This window comes from Eucyclogobius newberryi, unplaced genomic scaffold (genome assembly GCF_026437365.1).
Source record: "Eucyclogobius newberryi isolate DKJ021-1_F unplaced genomic scaffold, fEucNew1.0.hap1 SCAF_11, whole genome shotgun sequence".
Lineage (NCBI taxonomy): Eukaryota > Metazoa > Chordata > Actinopteri > Gobiiformes > Gobiidae > Eucyclogobius > Eucyclogobius newberryi.
In genome coordinates, this window is record NW_027315735.1 from 27,464,312 (window position 1) to 27,478,991 (window position 14,680).

Below are 14,680 nucleotides of genomic sequence, written 5' to 3' on the forward strand. Positions count from 1 at the left end.
CCCAAAACACATCGGTGATTGATCGGTTGCCATCGGCGAATCTCCCACTCGCAGGGCTACTCCGATGGCCTTTTGAAATATTGTGTCTACTGCTCATATATAAAAAGCGGTTTTCTGTAACCTGAGCCGAAGCCTGGGCTGCGGCAGACGTTGAGCCGCTCTTAATCTTAATCCATTTGTACAGATTTGTCCTCAGATAGTCGTCTTCTCCTCCTGGATCGGGCACTGTCCAGTCACGCTTTTCACACACATGTCAAAACAACGCAGAATTATGTGGGTTTATGTCTGCGCTAACGTATCGTCTCCAACTGTTGTTTCTGACTCCTGGGTGCGACTCCAGTCTCTACATCAACCATGAAATGTCTTGGAGATGTGTCGTTTTGTGATACAATTCAGTTATTTAAAAGTCTTTTGTTTTTTGGGGAATTTATTGGGGGGGAAAAAAATTACATAAAGGCTTTGCCGCTTTGAAATATTAGCCGTCCCTGTCAGCTATGGTGTAACGACTCAACAATAACTGCTTTTTCTTGACAAAAAGACAGCCAAATCCAAAATTTGAAGCAAAAAGAAGTCAATTATTCCTTGTGTAAGCTTGACATAATGAACATGATAAATACACAGAGTCGTGGCCTCGTACCTGTGATAACTTGAACCACAGTAGACTTTTTGATCAGATTAGGGATGGTATAACCGTTATCGGACCGTCCCTGGATCAGATACACATTTTCATTTTTGTGTTGGCTCGAAAAGCAAGTGTAGCAGAGAACTAACAGTAAACAGTAATATAAGCTTGTGATCCAGACAACATTTGAACTGCACAGACCACTGCAGCCCAGCTCCATTCGATTCTTGTCAAGCTTGCCACTTTTCTTGCTCCCGACACATGATGCAGGAGGGATTCTCTGCCTGATGTGAAGGGCCATGTGACACTTGAGATGGTAGTTACGTGAAAACCTTTTATCGCCGACTAAGCACTTTTTACGTCGGCTTTCTGTCAAAACAACACATTCACAACCCAGTCACAGGTGAGCAGTGGCAGTCACTTCGCGCTCAGTGGACTTTATGCCTGTTTAAATACGTTATACATTGTTGAAAATGAATAATACCAGCCCAAATAACTGCCTATTTAAATGTATTCCAAACTAGTATTTAAAATCACTCGAAAACCTTCCAAATAAAAAGGCTAATTACAGTTATCCATCTATAAAGAATTCATTTATGTCATCTTACTTTATTTCTTACATTTTATATTTAAATTAGACTGTACTTTTTATGTCTAATTCTTCTTCTTCTTACTATGATTGTTTGAATAATCAATCATGTAATGTAATATAATTGTCGATTTTGAAAAAAAGGAAAACGCCCTTGTCAATTACCCCCGAACGCCTATAAATACAGATGAGATCTCAAATTCAATAGAATTGTGGTTGTAATCCATCAAAGCAAAAACCCGGGAGTTAAATAATGGCCTTGAAAAGTGCACACATACACAGGCACATACATGAATAAAGCAGCAATAGCCTGTCCAGTAAGATGTATTACCCAGCGCGCTAACAAACAGCTCTTCATCCTAAACTGCAGCCAAAGAGGCGCTTATTAGTTCTGCAGGTGTCCAGGTGAAAAGTAGGGTTTACGCATTGCAGTACTTTTACCACGCAATGAGGAGGCAGTAGTTTGTTAAAGATTGATTCAACACTCCCATGCAGTCGCTCGGTGTAGAAACAGACACGGCAGGAAAAGCATCGTGTGCCAAAAGGTTCCTGAGGCTACAACTTTCGCTTAAAAAACCAAGTGGAAACCAAAAGTTTCAACGCACTCGAAGGCTGTAATGGTGGCAGACTGTATATGTGGTAAAATGATTGTTTTTCCGGTCACTTAAATGTGGTTCTTCAAGTACAACATGTAAAATAGTAGACTTTGGAGAAGAATTTGGTAGTTGGTAGTGACTGTGCTGTCTCGTATTGGTTATTATAAGGAATAGAAAAGGACAGAATCATAAGCCATGTCAACTGTAAGCACCAGACATGAACAAACATATGTATTTATAGAGTTTCAGTGACATTACTTCCTGATTTGATGGACTTTTGCCTATTCGGATTGTATAATTTGAGTGGTCCACATACATTAATATTTGACTGTGCGTTTCTGCCTTACATTTCACACGTGTAGTAGCAAAGCGTGTGTAGTTTGAGCTTCACACAAAGAACCAGCATTTATTCATTAAAGAAGTCTCCTCTCTCTTACTTCAACAAGCTCTATGTTCAGCCGAAGAAGAATTAATGCATGGCCACACTGCCCACTCTGACTTAAACATGCACTGTGCAACTTTTCTGGCCCATCTCCATCTTCAGGCCAAGTTACAGATCAACGATGAGGCGAGCCAACTCACACCAATACATGTTCTCCGAGGTATGGAAAGCTGTAATGGAATAAATGCACGCTCGATGGAACAGGATGGAAGTAATAGCATCTCCAATGAAACGAGCAAAGAGAAGTGACATAGTGAAGTGCACCATTAAATAAAGTCTTAACTTGTACCTAAAAGCTCTGTGTCTAACGATATATATGCAAAGTAAAGTAAGTTAGTCGCATTTTCCTGTTTACCTTGTTCTCCCTCGTCATCTAAATGGAAAATTATCGATTTCCTTTAAATGGATTGGCCTGGCTTTAGACTTTACTCGACTGTAAAATAATGTGTGTAAATGCCATTCTGCTCCGTTGTCTTCGCAGCAACACCGGAGCGCTTTCACAAAGACGTGCTAATGACGGACCACTCTTAATTCTGATCCTACGAGCTCCACAAAAAAAGACCCCCACCTTTGAAGTCAAGTCTGGCACTGTGCTTGGACCTCTGTTGCCATGGTTTCCCAAAGAAATAACTCGCAATTTGTCCATAACTCAAAGTCGGCAGTTTGAGTATTGTCAGTTCAGCCACGCCAAGAGCACGGGGTAGACGTTTCCTCCTTCCTGAGACCCCGGGAGTACATAATGATGCCACTAAATAATGCAGAAATACACGGGGGGGAAGCAAGAGCGACACCGCCAACAACATTTGTGCTGTGTTGAGATGAAATGATATTGTTTCGTTATCAGGTGTCAAGGTTTTTGTGTGTGTGTAGGTATTTATCACATTGTGGGGGCTAAAATCTGTATAAACTCAATTATTTGAACCTGCCTCTTTCATGGAGAAAAACATCAGGCTCCCATAAAGTAAATCCTTTATTATTATTGAATCAACAACATGGAAAAAGTGGTTGGGTTTAGAGTTCAGATTAAGCAAGTAGTTAAGGTTAGGTGTGTGGGCGGGTGTGCGTGTGTGTGTGTGTGGGGAATTTTCCAACTTGATTTCGATTCTCAGGAAAATGCTCAGTGTTTGCTTTGAATACTGCATTTTTAGACAATTTACAACATTGAGTAATAGTAGTTTCTATAAAGTTACCATACTTGCTCTGATGTAGATCGAGACCTTTCTAAAAGTATTCACAAAAGGGCTGACATCGTCCTACTTGTGCGTTTTCACATAGCAATAGTTGATTAAGATATAGAATTTTGGTACTGGTTTAAGTGTTGATATGAATCACAGCTCATCAGGTTCAGCAGGAAAATCCTTTATTTGATCAATATCCTGGTATAAAGTTATGAGTAAGACATGGGACGATTTAGGTTAAGGTTAGGAAAAAAGGTTTGGGACAAAATTAGGCATGAGTCACGCCAAATTATATAATCTCCTTACAACCGAATGTACAATCACTGGTGTGCTTGGTCGACTTTGTAAATTCTTCATCATCCCTAAATTAAACATTTTGAGCCTCAATTTAGTTGTAGGAAACAAATTAAATATTCACACGAGCACAAGAGTTGCACGATGACAAATGGCGCGGGATTCCTTCAGGGTTCTGTCTCTTAATTGACCTAAATTCTATCTTTCTATGACGGTTACACTTTATTTGTTGATGTAAAAGCTCTGTGCTTCATTTGGCATAGCACGTACCCCAAATCCATAAACCACTGTTGGGTATAGGTCAATCAAATTTCAGACTTAATCAAAGTGGTCCATTTAAGTCAAGAGTACAACAAATGTACCACCTCTAACCACAAGGGGTCAGTAATTGCACAAACACCAATATGTTCTTTTTTTAAATAGGGTTTGAAATCTAAATTGGCAAAACTTTTCATATATAATTCAGCAGTTTCTGGTTAAACAACAGGGCTGGGCAAGGTGGGGATAAAAACGCTGATCACCAGGGTCAGTAAAGCCAACATTTTTAGCGCTGACGTTCATTTAATGGATATGGTTTCATGCTGTTGAAGGGCCAAAGCGTTGATTCCTGAACAAGAGCACTAATGACCAGATATAATATACAAACATGGATGTAATTGAACCATTTTAACTTGAACAACCTTGTCCAGTTCACAACGTTTCAAACCTTTGTCACTATACTAATACTGTCATATTCATTTTTTTTCAATATTCTCCATTGTCCATAATTGTCCAGAAACTCTGATTATTGCCCCTGATGATGCCATTCCAGGGATAAACCAGTACTTGGGTGTTTTAGGTCAGACTGCTAAACCAAGTCTTAGAAACTTGGGTGTTGTCTTTGACAAAGACATGTCTTTAGAGCACCACTCTAAGCTGTTGACGAGGAACTGTTTCTTTCAGTTGAGGAAAATCTCTAAGCTCAGGAAAATGGTGTCTCAAAATGACCTGGAACTTATAATTCATGCATTTGTGTCTTCACGTTTAGACTATTGTAACAGTTTGTTTTCCTGTCTTAACAAGAAGGAACTCTCTCGTCTGCAGCTGGTCCAGAACTCTGCAGCGAGGATCTTGACCCGCACAAATAGAAGGGCCCACATTTCACCCATTCTTAAAGCCCTTCACTGGCTGCCGGTCTCCTACCGGATACAGTTTAAAATTCTTGTTTTAACTTTTAGAGCTTTAAATGGTCAGGTCCCATCGTACATCAGCGATCTGATTAAACCATACGCTCCCTCTCGCTCACTAAGGTCCTTGGACCAGAAACTGTTGTTGGTTCCTCGCACCCGTTTTCGGACCAAAGGAGACAGATCCTTCCAGGCTGTTGCCCCCAGACTCTGGAACGATCTTCCGTTCTCCTTACGGTCACTGGACTCAGTTACTGCTTTTAAGGGTCAGCTCAAAACCTTTTTATTTAGTCAAGCCTTTTAAATGCACTTGTTTTACGGACTGATTTTACTGTATATTGTTGTATATGTATTGTTCAATGTAAGTTTTTTGTGTTTTTATTGTTTTATTCTGTGTTTTGTGAAGCACTTTGTGACCTCTGTCTGTGAAAGGTGCTATATAAATAAAATGTACTTACTTACTATATAACAGCTGTAAATAAGAGTGTCACTAATAAGACCTTTTCTATAAGAGTATTTTTATAAGTTTTTGTATATGTTTTCTTGTTTGTTTTTTATTATTCACTTCTGTACCTACTGTGTGTTGCAACAATGGAATTTCCCCATTGTGGGACAAATAAAGGCTTATCTTATCTTATAGCAACAGAGCAAAGATGTACAATGTTCATTTCCTTCTCTGAACTATACAGCGGAATATTCCACTCTTCTGCATACAAAAACATACGTGTGTTTGAAAGTGCTTTATTTTCCAGGAACTAAATCAAAATCTCTACAAGAACCGCACGAAGGGCTTTGATTTGTCACTATTTGTTTCCCATTATTTCAGAGTGCACTGCTGTGTGTAAAAATCAGAGTAACCCCAGGTAACGGCGCCGCATTATCAGAGGCGACAGAGGCGTGTTGCTGAAAGCACAATGAGAAATCCCAACCTTTACTGTGAGAAAAAATCTGCATTTTCCCTTCGCAGAATCTGATACCAACCCAATTTACTGAGACCACGCAAGCAGAACGAGCAAGGCCAGCGCTCAGTACCAGAGGAGGGTAATGACTTGTTTACTGCGCTTTATTTACTTGAGTAAGCACTTTTTCAATCCACTACAGAGGTGCTGGCTTTGGTGCTGAGACGATGTGGCATTTACCGCCATCTACTGTAGTTGTATACGTCTTCAAAGTGTGTGTTTTAGGCTATACCGTTAAAAAAGAAAAAGGAGAGAGAGAAAGAGAAAGAAAGAGAAAGAAAAAGAGAGAGCGTTGAGACGATGTAATTACCATGTTTTAACTTCTGTCTACGTCAGAAGAGAAGAAGACAAGATGAACATTCTTAATCTATCGCACTGGTTGTTTTATCACACACCAGACTTCTTATCTATGCATGGATAATAACACTGAGAGGGATTTTTTGTTTTTTTTTCTTGTTATTCTTCAAAATATTCATGATTAGAATGACAAAATCGAGAATGTGCTTTTCTTATATATTCTTTATGCGTTCAAATGTAATTATGTTTGTTCTAAAGCAATGTTAAAATGTGCCTGTATTTTTCCATTATATATTATTATATATACATTAATATAATAAACGTGTTTATGCATTTCCCCCTGAAATGTGTCTCGCTGAGTCATTACTACATCTAAAACAACCCAATCAACCCAATATTAGTCACAAAATATTTGAATTACGGCATTTATTTGTACTTGCGCGGCTTTTTTTGAAGTAACCAGACACTTCATAAATGCAGATTTGTGTTAATTTATCCATCTCTGCAATAAAAACATGGTAAAATGGTAGAAAAAAGCCAGCTTTGAACGATGCCTGTATATCTTGAATCAGCAGATCTCCAGTGCATCCATAATATCAGCCCCCCTCCTCTCTCTCCGCTGAGCCCTGTGCATATCGCCATGTTTACTTCATGTTGACATGGAAAATATTTTAGGGTGAAATAGGTAATGATTCATATATACACACTCTACACTGTACTGTGTTTGTCTTTAAACTTCACTTTTCCCAAATCGTGTATATAAGCCTGGTTTAAGAACGCCGCATCACTCGCCAGCCTCTCGTCGAATCGCTGGGACGTAACTGTGTGGACTTTTTATACTTTTGAATGGAAAATTTCTACGGACTCCCGAGGTTGATATGCTGACAGGGCGATGACAGCCCTTGCTATACCGTTAGCCGTTTATATTAGGTCCAACAGACAAATCTTTCATGTTTCAACGAGTCGTCTGTCGTCAAACTTGCTCAAGGGGGATTTGATGTTTATCTTCTTTCTTTTTTTCCCCTTTTCTTTCAAGAACGAAAAATGTATAGACGATCACTTTGACTCTGTTCGCTTGACATGACAGGCGTCTACTCTTTAAGCTTGATAAGTCGAAAAGATGTGTGTGTCGCGCCCCCAAAGATGTCAAGCGAAAGGTTATCCGAAGCCCGTGTGTCTTTGGCACCTGTATCTTTGTGCGAGGAGTGTGCTTGGCTGTTTACACAACACGCGAGGTGGTACTGCCATGGGCCCTCGTCCCTGCAGGGAGCTCTGGGCATCAGGATCTGACTCCGGGCTGGACGCTCTCCTCCAGCGTTTACTAAACAGCCTGCAGAGGACATGACTGTTTTAGTATACACAGAGGCAGCGCGTGTGTTTTGGGTAAAGAGGACTTGGTTTTGTGGGCAGTTTGCGGCTCGCGGTGAACTCTGTGCCAGAGGTGAATCGTACTGAGCATGATTTATTACAATAACTTAAGAAACGTATTTGAATTACATATGATTTACTTGGTATAACTTTATATTTAGTACACCTTAATTAGCCTTAATAAAGCATGAAGGAATGCATATAGTTTATTAAGAATGATTCAGGCTTAATAACTACGTGATTCATGTACGTACTAAGCCTGAATCATTCTTAATAAACTATTTATTAATTGTGAATTAAGTCTTTGTTTCTGCTGGATTACGGTTGACACAAGTGTAGTCATTATATTGGTTGACTTTAAACTTTAATATGACATTAAGTATTGTCAAATTGATTGTTTGCGTGGTACCAATCAACATTTTAGACACTTTTCCATTATTAGTACTTTCTTTGTGTTACCAGGAGTATCTAGTTTCAATACTATTTTTCATTTTATTTTCTATTTTTTTTAGCATTGATTAGGATCTGTTTTTCCGACACATATGACAACCCTAATTGTAGTGACGCTACGTTGAACCACAAAGCTACCGGAGAAATAATTTACGGTTTCCCTTCACCCTGGCCTTTGCCACGTTTACGCGCCGTGCCACTTCCCCGGCTGTAAAAGTCGACCGGCTGTCACGGGTTCGACAGCGGCGCGTGAAATCCTCGTCTTCACAGGCTTCACGTCATCTCCAAACTCGGTAGAAAAACACAAATCTGTCAAGCGCATCAGCTCGGGGTTATAATGGCCGCCTATCGCCGTTTGTAATATAAACAATGGGTGTTGTGTTGTGTGTGCGGCGCCTGCGTAAGTGTGTGGGGCCCGTTCCGTTAGTCAGACAGGTGCGCGGACCACTGCCACGAGCCGGGCGGCAGGTGGGGAGGAGGATTTATAGATTTTAATCATATCACTCTGTTGAGCAATAATTTCATCGCCTAGAGCAAGTTCAGGCTCACTGTTTGAGATTGATGGATGCTGCGCTGGGTGATCCCTGATTCTTAGGAAACTGGTAATATTCGCACGTTGTGTATGTAAGACTTCACTTTGAGACAATAAGTCCTGGATTTACAGTCAACACTTTGAGCATGAGGGTAATGACAAAACATGCAAAACGATTAATGAAAGAGAAGGAGATTAGTAGCTGTCCATATTGATGATACTGGTTTACTCCTGGTTTAAGTGCACGACTTGTACTGTAGCTATGGAAATGAATGAAAAGCAGATGACGCCACCTGGGCAAGGTACAGGTTAACTCTGTGGAGAGGTGACGCCCTTCACAGTAAGAATGCTGTTTTTTCAATGTGTTTTGGGGCCATAATAATACCCAATATGAAATGAATAATGAATAATCGTATTAAATGACTATAAAAATAATCATAATTATTATCTGAACTATACAGACTATTAAAAACATGCCAAAAGACTGTGTCATTATTAAACAAAAATGTCAAAACAGTTCAAACAAAGTGTAATTTTCAGCAATAGTACTTCATTTGTAAATTCTATCAATATAGTGTATATCTAGAAGCCTTCAGTCAGAATGTATTTGTAAAAAAATATATAAAAATATCAACATACAAGCAAATTAATGGTTTGACTAGTCAACTTAAACCAGGGGCTCCCAAACTCTTCAGGCCGGGACCCCCACAACAAAATTAAAAAGATGTCTGTAATCATTTCAAACCATTTAAAATTAGGTTTAATTGTGTTTATTTTAGCAGATGATTATATTATCGGGCCAATTTTACTCAAACTCAATCAAATACACTGTCACAATTTTACCATTACATCCTGAAATCATCTTACAACCCCCACTTTGGGAACCACTTTCAACAATCATTAGTTGTGGCCCTAGAACTAATGAATGTCATCCAGTGGAGCATTCCAGGAAAAGCAATAACATCTCCACAGAGACAAGAAGTGGCAGACCCTCCATTAGAAAAGTGTCATAGTGCACCTATAAATATTGCTTTGCCTTGTTCTGGTTTATCCTATTTATAGAAACTCATTTTTATCCATTAAGATTTCCAAAGAAGGGCACGCACTGAAAAAAAACATGTGCGTCAGATATTATTCAGTGAAAAGGGAAGTCGCCTTACAGGGAAATTGTTCATGCTGAGTGAATGGAAGACGGATGAACGCTCGTCATATGAAGATGAGCTAATGACGAGCTTCATGTGCGTGGAGCGTTCAAATGTCAAGGGCAAGTTGGCGTAATTGCAAAGTCGGACTGTAACATTATAACAGAAGCAATAAAGGGAGCAGGAAATAGCCTCAGAAAGATCAGTAGCGAAATGGAGAATATTAGAATCGGGACTAAAATGTGTTGGACTTTGGACCAAATGGGACACGATTACATGACATGTTTAGTACTGTTTATATTTCTTGCTTGCTTGCTGTCTTTCCGTGTCTCGTTCTGTGTTTTTTTGTGCCGTTATGTATAAATAAATAACGAAATAACGAAAAAGAAAGGTCAATAGTGTGCATTGTGTCGCAAGTTTCACATTACACCGACTAGTTTCAACGCGGCCGGCTGACAAAGTAAATCCCTCAGCTTTAAACGGTTCTTATAAAAAAAATAAAAAAAGAAGAAAAAAGTCTGTCTTCTTTCCCCTCCTGACCACGTCATCCCCGCCGCTGCCATGATTAACGGTTGCAAATTTGCATCCATTGGAAACTGTCTGGGTGCGTCAAGGTGCTGTTAATGAGCTTCAAAAGACCACGAAAAAAAAAATCCTGTTCGTGTTTCTGTTGGCAGGCAGACTCAAAGCAAATCCCGGCAGAATCAACATGCAAAGCGCTGCCCCTATGGTCCTAAAGCCGCCGACTCGACTGCTTGCGCAAAACCTGAACGCGACCATGAACGGAAAGAGACTGGCTGGCTGCTCGGAGTGCCAAGAAAAAAGTTAGTTACATTCGTGACATGTCGGGGCAGTGCGGTTTTATGACGTTTACAAATGATCGTCTTCTTTTTATCTTCTTGTAAATGTCCTCATGTGCAGATTCCTGTAAAAGGGTTTTGCATACTAGTTTGGCACAAAATGTCGGGAGCGCGTTTTGCACAGTTGGGCCAGACGTTTTCAAATGACGCTCTACGTAACGAGGCAATAAAACGTAATTGCGGGGTCAGCGTTACAGTTATGCAAATGGCTGACCGCCGGCCGGTCGCCGATTGTCCCAAAAAGCTCCTCGATCCAAACTCTGTTCTTTTCCTGTCGGCTTTGTGTACAGTGTAAATGTCATGCTGCCGGTGTTGTCGGGTAAACAGAAGGGGCTGATGGCGACACGGGTCAAAGCGTGGCCCAAAACATCTGCAGGACAAACGCAGCCCGGGGAAACACAAGGTCGAGAGACTATCCAAGAACTCAAAGGACAGTTCCAACTACAATAGAGAGATGTTTTGTATTGTCTACGGAAGTGGCCGAGACGTTCCACTTCAAATGATTAATGGTGCTTGACTAGAAGAAGAACATTTACGTAAATTAAGCACATTTAAAGTCGTAGTTGGTGAAAAACTGTAACTAAATTTATATTTGATTTGAATTTTTATTTTTTTTTGTTTATTGTAACAAAAGGCGCTCAACATTCAAGCACAAAACAAAATTAGAGATACATTTATGTTATTTGACCAGGTGTAGGCAGAAGCTAAGGCTTATTGTGCCGACCCTTCTCTCAAACTCTCAACATTAGTGGACATTTTATAGTTCACAAGCGACAGTTCATCAACAAAAACAACACTACATATTACTGGACAGTCTGCTCACAAGTATTCAAGGTTTTATAACAACAAAACTGCATTTTTATTCTGCTAAATATTTTTCTATTTTCTTAAAGATTCTTTTAAACTGAAATAAAGAAGTGGCATTTTTTAATTCATCGCAACAATTGTTCCATAATTTAACTCCTTTACGAGACAAACAATGTTCCCTCAGCGTGGTTCTGTCAAACATACACGCTCCTCTTAAATTATATTTACTTTCCATCTGGGTAAACTTTATCCTCAATGATTTAGGGATTTGATTACATTTAACTAAATACGTCAATTTAGCAGTATACAGGTCTACCAAATCATAAAACTTTAAAAGCTTAGATTGAATGAGCTAAGGGTTACTCGGCGAATTATAAGATGCATGACTCAAATAATATAACTCATTTCAAAATCATTTTTGTTGTTATTTTGTGTTGTTGTGTGGCTCCCCATTAAAGCGGAGTCAAGTTGTTGCTGCTCCTCCTGAGGTCCAACAAATAATTAAAATACAGAAACATTATTTCCTGTAACTGTTGTGAAGTGAATTTTACACCATTAAAAGTTGTGCATTTTTATTGTTCAAAGTCACCGTAAACATCAACGTCAAACTCATACCATACAGATGAGGCCTTACCTTGAAACATGTGCTCTTTCTTTTAACCAAATACTAACATGAACTAATATGATGCAAAAAAATACTTGGTGTGGAATCATTTAATAATACTTGTATATTGTATGGTTTTATCTTGTTCGCCCTATAGATAACAGTTTGTTGTAGGCAATTTGATTTAATTCAAATACACTTTCATACAGATTCATGCCAAGTGCTACAATTGTTTCTCTCTCTCTCTCTCTCTCTCTCTCTCTCTCTCTCTCTCTCTCTCTCTCTCTCTCTCTCTCTCTCTCTCTCTCTCTCTCTCTCTCTCTCTCTCTCTCTCTCTCTCTCTCTCTCTCTCTCTCTCTCTCTCTCTCTCTCTCTCTCTCTCTCTCTCTCTCTCTCTCTCTCTCTCTCTCTCTCTGTGTTGTTTTAGTTCTCAACAACATAGAACTGTGATAATGGGTAGGGGATCAATAATTTTATTGCAAAGTATCAGATTTGTAATAGTGTGATTGTGATTAGATTTGCAATTGAAGTTTTATCAGTGAGATTTTGTTCACAGCTCACATTTAAACAACATTTAAACAGCATTTAAACGACATTACCCAACATTTAAACGCATCCAGTAGAATTGACATTGGTATTCCAGAACTTCATTAATAGCCTTTATGATTTGACGATTGCGTCTATTCCGGGGGAACTTAAACACAACAGTACAACTGTCCTTTACACTTTTCTGAAAGTGGAACAAGGAAAGCTATAAAAAAGAAAAGAGACATAAATCCTACACTTTTCAGGTTTAGCACATCCAATAGCTCAAGCCTTTTGCACATTTTGGCAGATTGTTATGTAACAAGGTCGCAGTTGAGAACCTTGTGAAGCTGCTGGAGTGGAAAAAAATGTATCGCAATCGAAAGCTAAGACAATCGACTAAGAAACAACTAGAATGGGAAAAAAAAGAATTGAGTGATGAAAGCGGTAATGTTGAATTGCAAGATGATGTTTTGTTATGTGATTCTAATGTTTGGCTTGAAATAAAGTGTTTCCTTACTTACCTTCATTAAAGCAGAATGAACAGTTGGTCTCTGCTGGTTTGTTTGTCTCTTTATCTCTGTGCAAAAACAAAAAAAGATAAATGGTTGAACGGTGGATAATAGTTGAGAACGATATAAAATAATAGGTGTATGTTTTTGACTGATATTGAACGGAAATAACCTGGCTAATACAAACCATGAATACATATCATAATACAGTTTTCTATTGTGTAATTTGAGTTCTCTTTTTGCATAATAATACTATAGCTTACATGCTTGGATGAAAGGTTCTAGTCCTGTATTTGTTTTTGTCACGATATGGTCTATATTTAGACTGGACATCGCGAAATACAAGAACTTTATTCTCCTCTGATTCTGTGACTTGATACCAAATGTCAAACGTTGGTGTTTTGGACATACTTTCCCACTGTCGCTGTGGGAACATGAGGAGAGGTGAGTGCTGAATCAGGCTTTTCTGTCCACCTCTCCCCAAACCATACGCCAGACTAACGAAGTACTTTGCATACAGTCAGCAGTGTCTTTGTAAATGCATTATTCAGGGCTGAGCTGGAGGAAGATCCGCTGCGTGCATGGGAATGTGGGGCTTCACCGTTTTTGGAGATACCGTTTCCCATCCATCACACAGGGATCGGGTTTCAGAGACATGCTGGCTCTCGACTCCTGGTCATCGCTTTTTCTCTAGGACTGTTTTCTGTCACTGGGTGCTAAAGGTCCACCCGTTTGTTTAAAATGTGCAACTGTTCAATGAGAGAAACAGAAAGTGGTATTGTCCCATTATTATTACCGTATTTTCCGGACTATAAAAATAAAAAAAAAACATAATAGAGAAGAAAAAAACATATGTAAGTGTGAAAATAACAAATAATATCACATATAAAGTAGCTCCGGAGTATAAGGATAAGTATATAAGTATAAATATAAGCCTGCACCTAAATATAAGTCGCATTCCGGCCAAAACTATGAAAAAAGGTGTGACTTATAGTTTGGAAAATACGGTATTATTGTTTGTGATGAGCTGCATTTACTGGAGTACGGTAATAACTGTTTTAAGTGGTTTCTCAACATATACAGACAATTTTAAGTGTGATTATTTCTATTTGTCACCTATATTTGTCTCTAAAATGATATATTGAACAATGGGATAACATTTGTTTTCGATATTTTTCATATCAACTTTACTTTACTTTGGCTTTTTCATTGTACGCGTTGTATGTTTGATAATTATTTTCAACGCAATAGTTTTAAATATATATACAATTCAGAACCTCTGAGTAGAACATTTGTTTTTTTATTTTTTTTATAATAAAATAAAAAGAAGAATGAAATTGATGAAGATTTTTTTTTTATTCATATCAAAAACAGACATTTAAACCATACATTAAAACCACATAAACCTCAATAATAGATAGCAATAACAAACTCAGAATAATACAAATGATACATAAAAACCACAGTCAGGATTACAGTATATTACAGTTAGCTTCAACACTGCAGCAAGTGAAAGTCTGTGTCATGTTGTTGATACTGTGACTTGCTTGTTGTAATGACATAGCTTCTGTTGACTTAGTGATGGAGGACAATAGCAGATAGCAGTGTGAAAGGACCTGATCTCCAGATAGCAGTGTGAAAGGACCTGATCTCGTATGTGTTAATAATGAGTCAGATCTGATAGAGCGGCTTTAGATTGGATAAAAGCTGACTGGGGATCAGATAGCGTGAGCTGAG